The sequence below is a fragment of the Hydra vulgaris genome, chromosome 08 (genome assembly GCF_038396675.1).
Source record: "Hydra vulgaris chromosome 08, alternate assembly HydraT2T_AEP".
Lineage (NCBI taxonomy): Eukaryota > Metazoa > Cnidaria > Hydrozoa > Anthoathecata > Hydridae > Hydra > Hydra vulgaris.
The window spans coordinates 17,699,438-17,708,557 of NC_088927.1; the positions used below are offsets into that span (position 1 = coordinate 17,699,438).

General features: G+C 28.3%; 1 long non-coding RNA gene across 1 annotated transcript; it reads right to left on the reverse strand.

Moving 5' to 3' along the window:
• Positions 1-1,265: 1,265 nt before the first annotated feature.
• LOC136084209 (uncharacterized) lies at positions 1,266-4,988 on the reverse strand. Its single transcript, XR_010640392.1, has 3 exons — positions 4,707-4,988; positions 1,604-1,789; positions 1,266-1,503 (listed from the first exon to the last, which is right to left on the reverse strand). It is a non-coding gene; the product is annotated as an uncharacterized LOC136084209 (long non-coding RNA).
• Positions 4,989-9,120: the final 4,132 nt, after the last annotated feature.

A 9,120-nucleotide genomic window follows, 5' to 3' on the forward strand; every position in this document is an offset into this window, starting at 1 on the left:
GAGTTACTAGAAAAAAGAAAGGAGTTATAGACCAAGAAAACGATTGACAGAAGACTTAAAATGTTGAAGGTTGTATAGGAAAACATAAAGGTGGGAGATAGTTCCAAAGGGGTAAGGTGTGCAAAAACTAGACGAATAAAAGTTTTTAGTCGAGTCAAACAACAATGAATTTTAGCTAATAGAATTAGGGATAGTAGCTCCTTTGAGTATCAACCATGATAGTATTTGTTAAAAAGAGAAAGAGATACAACTTTAAAACAATGGAAAAATAGTTCAAGCTTAGTGGATAGGGCTGTTCCAACTACGTTTACAATGCGTTTTTGGACCTTGCCTAGAATAATATTGTCGACAGTACTACGATAATGTTAAACGGAAATGTCGACAGTACTACGATAGTTGTTTGCAGTAAATAACTGAGTTTTTTTGGAGTTAAAATTTACAAGTCACTGTAAGCTTAAATCTGTTACAGAAGTGAAATTAGATTCAAGATCGGCTGCCGGTTTTATACGATCGAAAAGAAAAGACTTTTTGTCAGTACAGGAGTATAAAGTTGAGTCATTAGCAAAAATTTATTTGATTTATTAAAAGAACTTTTACCTAACCAAAAAAAATAATCGGTGGTTGACTTATTTTAGTAATAAAGTGGCTTAAGGTTTTTCTGAAATGACCTGTTCATTTGTTTTATCGCTACGCCGCTTAAGCCGAACGTGCTTTTTTATTGTAACTAAATTAGCTCAATATTGTTTCTAGTTTTGATTTAAATATGATTCTATTTAAATAATTGCCTAATGAAACAAGATAATTTTTTGTAGCGCTCTTTATTCAGAGTTATAAACTTATGTTTACAGAAAGAAAAATTTAGTTCGAAGCCACAAACTTCAAGGTGGTGGTAGTGTAATAATTTTTAAAGCAGTTGCCCCTCATGTTTAAATTGGGTGAGTCGTTCGTAAACTTAACGAGGCATTACATAAGAAGTACAGAGTAAGTCCGGTAAATTATTTTTACTGATTATATATTATTATTTAAATTATACGTACGGATTAAATTATCTTAACAAAGTTTGCCACCAGACCAGTCCGGTATAATATTAAAAAAAAATACTTTTCAAGATGCTTTGTCAAATTTGTATTTTTAATGCTTTTAATAATTTTTTTTTAATTAAAGGCTAATTTTCAAAAATAATAATATACAAAAATAACAAAAGAAAAAAGCCAGGTTTATCTTTACAAAATAAATTTTACTTAATAGAGATAATATAACCAGACTAAATTATATATAATAAAATAATACGGGTTGCAATATTAAGTTGATTTCTGGATTTACAATAACACAATCGAAAAACAAAAAGTTTAAAAAAGAGGTAAAAATAAGAGCAACAACTTGCTATTTAAAACAAAACTACTTAAGTATAAGCATTATAATTGTCTGTTTCTTAAGTATCTTCAACCATAGCATGAAGAAGACAAACAGATGCTGATTGCGACTGTCGAGGTGGTAGAAGAACTGCAAAAATTTAAAAATAAAATCACATTTTTCAAAATAATTTGTAAAATTTCAATATATTAGTTGAAACACTTAAAGACTTTAAATAAACGTTACATACCCTCTTCAATTAATGACCCAGACCAATAAGGACTTCTAAGCAGCGATTTTACCAAGAAAACATTGCAACTAATATTACCTTGTATAAAAAACAATGAGAACGGTTTCAAGAAATTTTTAAAACGTTCAGTTAGTAGCTAAATAAGAGTTCATGGCATGTAATAACTTTAAAATCCATCGCATTGTTCTAAAAATATAAGCTAGCTAAAATAAACATAAACTAGTTATGCACTAGTTATACTACATTTGAAACAAAAAAAATACAAAAAAGCAAGACACTTTTTGTGTTTTTTTTTTGGTGCCATATCAGGTCAAGGTTATCAAAACAGCTCCATGTATGTTTAAAATTTATAATCTAATTAATAATAATACAAATAAAAGTATTAGTAATACAAATAAAATTTCGTGTTGAAATAGGAATATAAAAAACACCCTAAAATCCTTATTAAATGGTCTTTAGTCGTGAAAAGTGGAGAATTTAAAAGTTAAAAGTCATCAACAGCACAAATAATCTGAAGAGTTCAATAAATACTTAGTTAAAATTGTAGCAAAAATCAACAAATTTTATACAATGTTGTAAGAGTCTGTGAATGCAGAAGACAGGTTCTTGCATTGTAAGTCTAAGCGCAAGGCAAAACAAGATGTATACAAAGTTCAATCAAACAAACAGAAGGTATAAAATGAATGGAGAATTCAGATTTGTGAAGCAAATAGTTACAAAATATATAGATTTTGTTAAAGGGTGTAGTAAAGGGCTAGATGGAAAAATATATACAAATAAAGTTTAAGTAAAAACAAGTTGGATGGCTCATTTTGAAAAATTGCTAAATGAAGAGTTTGAAATGATCAAGGAAGGCGAATAAGATAAGAGGACCAGAAGATAACAAGCAGTGAAGGAAAATGAAGGATATTCAAAAGGTTCAGTTAGACAAGGCTGATAATCCTTGGAAAAATACTTCAAGCTAAAAACAAACTTAACCAAACAAATATTAGTCAAAAAAATATTCAAACAAGTGAGATTAATAAATACAAGAACAAGTGAGATTAATAAATACAATAAAAACATGGGTTTGATCATCTATGTGCTTGATCACCAACACCAAAACTATGAGAAGCATAAACTAATAATGTAAAAAAATAAACAAAATAACTTAAAAGAATATATAGGTGGGTGATTTTTTTAAATAGAACACCCAGCATATTTTATTAAAAAGCTGAAAACGTGAAAATTCATTAAAAAAAACTAAATTAAAAAAAAATCATATTTTTTCAGAACCTTTTTATTTTATGTCTTTTTATCTCCATGATTAGGGATTGCAATAATAGTTAACTAGTTTACAGGTAAATCAAACTGAAAATGTATAATTTTGCTACTGGTAATTTTACCCTTAATTGCTGGTAAATTTAAAGGAAAAATATTATAAAATTCTAAGAAACAAAATACATTTATTCAATAAAAACTACATGACTCATCTTTTCAATATATAGTAAAAAAGTTATTTTTTTTTTTTTTCTGTTTCTAGTATTTTGCTGATTTGATATATACTGATTGTGCACATAATTAATTTGTATGTAGCTCATATCATAAACAAAATCTTTTCAAAATAAATTAAAGATGTAATAAAAATAACAAATTGCCTGTTTCATAAGAGAAAAAAATGCATCTAGTTGCTGATAAATTATTCATTTTCAGTCTATTTTGTATAATTATTTAACATTTTTTAAAATATTTTATTAAATCATTTGTTTGGTGAGTTGTTACACTATCAACAGCCAAAGTTGGTTTTTTACTTGTTACATATTTGTTTGTACACCTTATAATTTAAGAGCACTCTATAGCGCTAAGGGTTATACAAATATTCTTAAGTCTCTACACGATTCAATACATTTAGTACATCTATATACTGATAGATATACTTTTAGCATGTGTAAATTTACACACTCAGTGTGTCAATCTACAGTGTGACACTGCATCATGAAGTATCCACCTTAATGTACCAACAACAACAACAAAACAACAACAACAACAAATGGCAATATATTTACCAGAAATATATATGTTTTACATAAGAATGTTATAAGTTGCAAAATATATGTACAGTCTACATTCTGGATGGTTCACTCTCATATAGCTCAGCTTAATTGAGCGGAGCAACCATAAACAAAACAAAACAAAAACAATGCAAATAAAATAAACAATACACTCAGTAAGATGCTATTAGTCAACATTCATATTTATATCTTATATATCTTCTATAGTGAGATATCTTTTATCACCAGTGATAGAAGTGTTATTTCTATTTATCTTAATGTAACAAGTAGTATTTTAATTTGGCTTTGAGGACATATTTTTTAATGTTGTTAAATGGGATTGATTGTAATTTATTTTGAAATTGATTTCAGTACATTAATGCAGAGTATTTAAAGGAATGTTTACCTTAGGATATTGTATTATATGTTTGCACACTAAGTGCACCTCTACAAAAATTTCTTGTAAGTTGACAGCTAATTGCACTGCCTAGAGTAAAGCATTTATTAAATATAGGAGGTAGCTTTTTGTTTAGGCAGCTGTGAATAAATAAACAATTTTCAATTTTCATTATATCATGCACTTTTAAAATTTGTAATGCGTTAAAAGATGTGAATGTATGTGAATTTTTTGGTAGAAATTCGATAAACCTGACTTCTTGTTTCTGAAAAATAAATAAGCGAAATACAATTATGTTTATGATAAAAGGCAATATGACTATTCCTATCAGTCAATACTATATATGATAGAAAGTCAATATAAGATATGATAGAAAGCAATATATCCAACCAATCAGTCAATATTGACTGATAGGTTGGGGTGGAGCAAGAAGTCTTGATTTTATTTATTTATAATTTTATTTAGGAAGTCTTACACTCTTTATTTACATTATATATATATATATATATATATATATATATATATATATATATATATATATATATATATATATATATATATATATATATATATATATATATATATATATATATATATATATATATATATATATATATATATATATTTTAAATTACTGTAAAAAAAACAATTCATCATGTTATAATAAACAACTTACCGACTACATTATCTTTAAAGAATTTCTTTGAAAATGTGTATGCTTTATTAAACATTAACATAAGGAAATGTTTTAAGACAATTGTTTTTAAACACTTTATTAAATCATTTAAATTATAGTATGCATTAATCTATACTTTAACTTTATATTTGGAACAAGATGGCGGCTTTAATTTTTTTTTAGCTAGGATTTGTGCAAGAAATCGTTCCTGTTTTAAAAGAAATTGTTCATGTTTTTAAGGAAATCGTTCCTGTTTTTGTCCGAGTCATCGTTCCTTCGGGGTTTTTTTTCGGGAAATCGTTCCGGTTTTTTAGAAATCGTTCCCTTTTTTCAGTAATCGTTCATAGGAACGATTTCTTTGGGGATATCCTTCCTACGTTTTGAGAAATCGTTCTATAAACATACTTATTATTATTGTTATTATTATTATTATTATTATAATTATTATTATTATTTTTATTATTGTTATTATTAAAACTATTGTAAAAACGATTTACGGAAAATAAATAGCTTGTTTTTTTGTGTTGTTGTTGTTCGTCAAGGTTTATTCCACATTAAAAAAAAATTAAACTCTCTTAATTAAGTCTCAACATTATGGATGCGAATAACAATGCAAAAAAAAAACATTTTTCTTTTGAAAAAGTATAGTTTTTTAAGCAATGCGATAAATTCATACTCATAAAATCTCCTTAAGGGAGAAACCCCCTCTAATTTTAAAATCAATTTTTAGAAAAAAAAATTTGTCAGATCAATAGCATATATAAAAAAAATTAGAAAAAAGTACCAAAAAAAAAAAAGTGGTAACATGTTGCTATGGAAACCATAAAAAATTACCAAAAAACAGCAAAAACAGGTTTCACGCCGGCCAATATTGTGGGCAGGGAGCAAAATAAACCAAGTTGAAATTTTTACATGGTGTTTATATAGAGTAGAAGAGTGTTTTAAGTTGAACAGAATTTTTTTTTACAAATATAAAATTAGGTATTTTGAAGTCAAAGTCCAATATTCAATAATATGGTACTAAAACAGCATAAACAGCAGGTGTAAAAAAAAAAAAAAACTATTCAACTTAAAACACTCTATACCAGTTAATAGACAACCACTGAAAATTTTAGAAACGGCTCTGGAATTGTTGGCGAGCAATGTTGGCCGGCGTCTTAAATACTTCATACTGAGAAAAAAGCAAATTAACAATTTTTTTATTAAATAACACCAAAAAATGTATAAAAAAGCAATCATTAACCTCATTAAATCTAAAAAACAGTATTTAAAATCCTCCTGGTTCATAAGTTATACCCTCTTTTTCCAAATTATTGTCATTTTTTTAAAATTTTTTTGCTCTATTTAACTGTCGCCTCAACTTGTTCTTTTCATTCATTCTATAATTAGATTGTTTTATTCTTTTATTGTTTATTTTATTGGAACCTTTAACCATGAAAGCACCTGGTAACATATTTAATTGTTCAAAAACTAACACTGAAGCTTTCATACCAATATTAAAATTTGCTACCGCATCGTATACACCAAATTTCAAATTAGTGAGTGACACATATCTGGTCTTCGGTAATCGGTCCCAAATCATACTGTTGAACGATTGATTTGCGTTTTGAGTTTTCCCATGTAAACATTTTTTTAGTTCTGAATCTTTGCTAAGATCCTCAAAAATAGGTCTAATTTTCAAAATTATGTTCATTGGAAGACCTGGACCCGGTTTGTAAGTGTTGGTTTTATTTGCTTTATCAAAGTTAAACTTGCACCAACTATTGATGCCGGTAGGACAGTGAGGAAAGTGCAAGTTATTTGTTTTGGAAGATGCAACATGAAATAATGTAGCCAATACGCTTGCCTTCATACCTGCTAAGTTTCCAGCATTTTGCCTAATAGCAACGCCAAAGAAATTTTGCAGACGATTGATTACTGCATCTGTAAGACAACCACGCCCACCGAGACCTTTTTCTCTTTTCTTTAAATTTCGTAGTCATGTACCAACACGTTTTTGATAGTGTCCCACACATTCTAACTTATTAACTTGAATGCCAGGGTAAGTATCTATGACATTAATGAAACTTTTACTGTCCCCGTCTCCTAAAAAATTCACATATTGCAGTTTGTACTTGTCAATAGATCTTAAAAACACACGTTTTGCACCAGTGGTCTCCATACCGCTTGCAGATCCTTTGTAATTGTTTTTACAAATGTGAGAGTTCCTCCATTGGGCATAGGCTGTAGGTTTGTTTTTAAAAGATCTTTGTTTAAAAAGCATCCTTTGCAGAACCTGCACATTGGTTCGACATCCAAAACCTTTCCAGTGTCCATTGATCATGCAGAAAAGACACCGTTTAATGATGAAAAGCCTCTTCTCTGCCAAGTACCATCACACGACACACCAATATCAAAAACTTCATCATTAGCAACATGTTTACGCAATTCGGCTACTGCATCAAACATGGTATCTTCAGCAACTTTTTGTGTGACAGCACCTATTTTCACAGCTAACTTATCATAATTATTTTGAGTCATTGGTTGTGGCATTTCATTAAAGTGGTGAATATTTTTATACCAGAATGTCCCTGTCCAAGTGCACCCATTGCATATACTGTTCTACAATTAATATCATATCCTCTGTTACATTGTTTGGAAGTATAAAACTCATTTTCCTATTTGCAGTTAAAGCACTTGATAAGTAACTTAGAGGCAAGTCCTTTTTTGTCTTGCATTTTTTCGGACAATGACAAGGATGAACACTCGCCACATTGAGGGCATGCTAAAGCACTAAATATATCAGATAATATAGAACAATCTATAATCCTATATCCAGATATTTTCATTCTTGTAAAAGCTCTGGAACATTCAATTGGCTTTACCTTCTTCGCAGATACAGATGTAGAAAATAAATTTAATCCAGATTCGTTATTTACAGAGTTATTATTGACAGTTGTATTATTTGAATCAATCAAAATTGTTACAGAAGGATTATCATTTAACTCCATTTCAATATTTTCTTTGTCAAGACTATTAAATTTCTTCTCTAAGAAACCTCTCCTTCTTTTCTAATTATTGTTCTTGATTTTATTCTACACGCTTTACTCTTTTTTTAAAAAAATTAGGAAAATTGACAACTTTAAAAGCTTCAGAATAATAGAAAACTGTAATCTGACTTGATAAACAAGACTTTTTTCGCTCGGTGGATAAGTAAAGAAGCCAAACCAAGCATTTTACTGCAGCTATTTAAAAATACACATAAGTTATTAGGATTTTTAATGAGGTGCTACACCGTTGCTATGGGCGTTGCTATGGTATAAATTTTAAGGTACCTTAAAAAAATGCTAAACTTGAAGGGTTTAATGATTAAAATCAGTAAACAAACAAATAATTTTGAATTCTGCATACATTAAAATGCATAAATAAATAAAAATATTTTTTATAAAATTTGGGTAAATTTAGAGGGGGTTTCCCCCTTAAGGGGCAACGACCCTCAAATTTCAAAACTACACATAAAAGTAACTTTTTCTTTAGTCACATAGGAAATATTATACTGACATTAAAAATACCAAAAAACACATAAAATGGTAGCTCGTTGCTATGGTATCAAAAAAAAATAGCTGAAAATACCACGAAAACTGTCTTTACGCCGTAAAAAAATAAAGACTTGTGAGTAAAGGAGTGTCAATGAAGTTTTGCAGAACTGTTCTAAATATCTAAATTTGTGATATGAACGAAGCAGATTTTTGAATAAATATTTTTTTCCATAAAAAGCTACAGACAAATTACGTTTTTTATAAAAAGGTCAAAATGCAAAGAAAAAAACTTATTAACTCAAAATCTTAAGTCATATTAGAAATTCTACTCCGATCATATCATAAATATTGGCAAAATGAACAATCCCTGAAAAATTCATAATGATAAAATGTATACTTTTCAAGATTTTTTTACCGGCGTGTTTAAAAAGCAAACTCTCAGAAAACGCAAAACAAAAAATAAAATCATAAATTATTGTTCATTTCATAAATATTTCTTTGAAAATTTAATTTTTAAAAGAATATTTTTAAAACTACCAGATTCATAATATTTCTTGGCCTTTTCTATTGACTTTTAGTGATCATTCTTTGACAATATTTGACGTCGTAACAACGTTTATGAGTCTGCAACCAGCTAAAGTAACTCTCATTTCAACTCTGGGTTTTGCCATGCAGACACTTTACTAATTCAGAATCTTTACTTAAATCAGCATATATTGGCTTGATTTTGTGAATAATATCAACAGGAATTCCTGGTCCAGTTTTTGTTGCTATTTTTGTATAATTTTTGGGTGTCATGGGTTAAGGTAAATTCGTAAGCTGAGTAAATTTTTTAATTCCAGTATGACCATGTCCTAATACTCTCATTGCATATATTGTCCTGTTTTAATATCAAA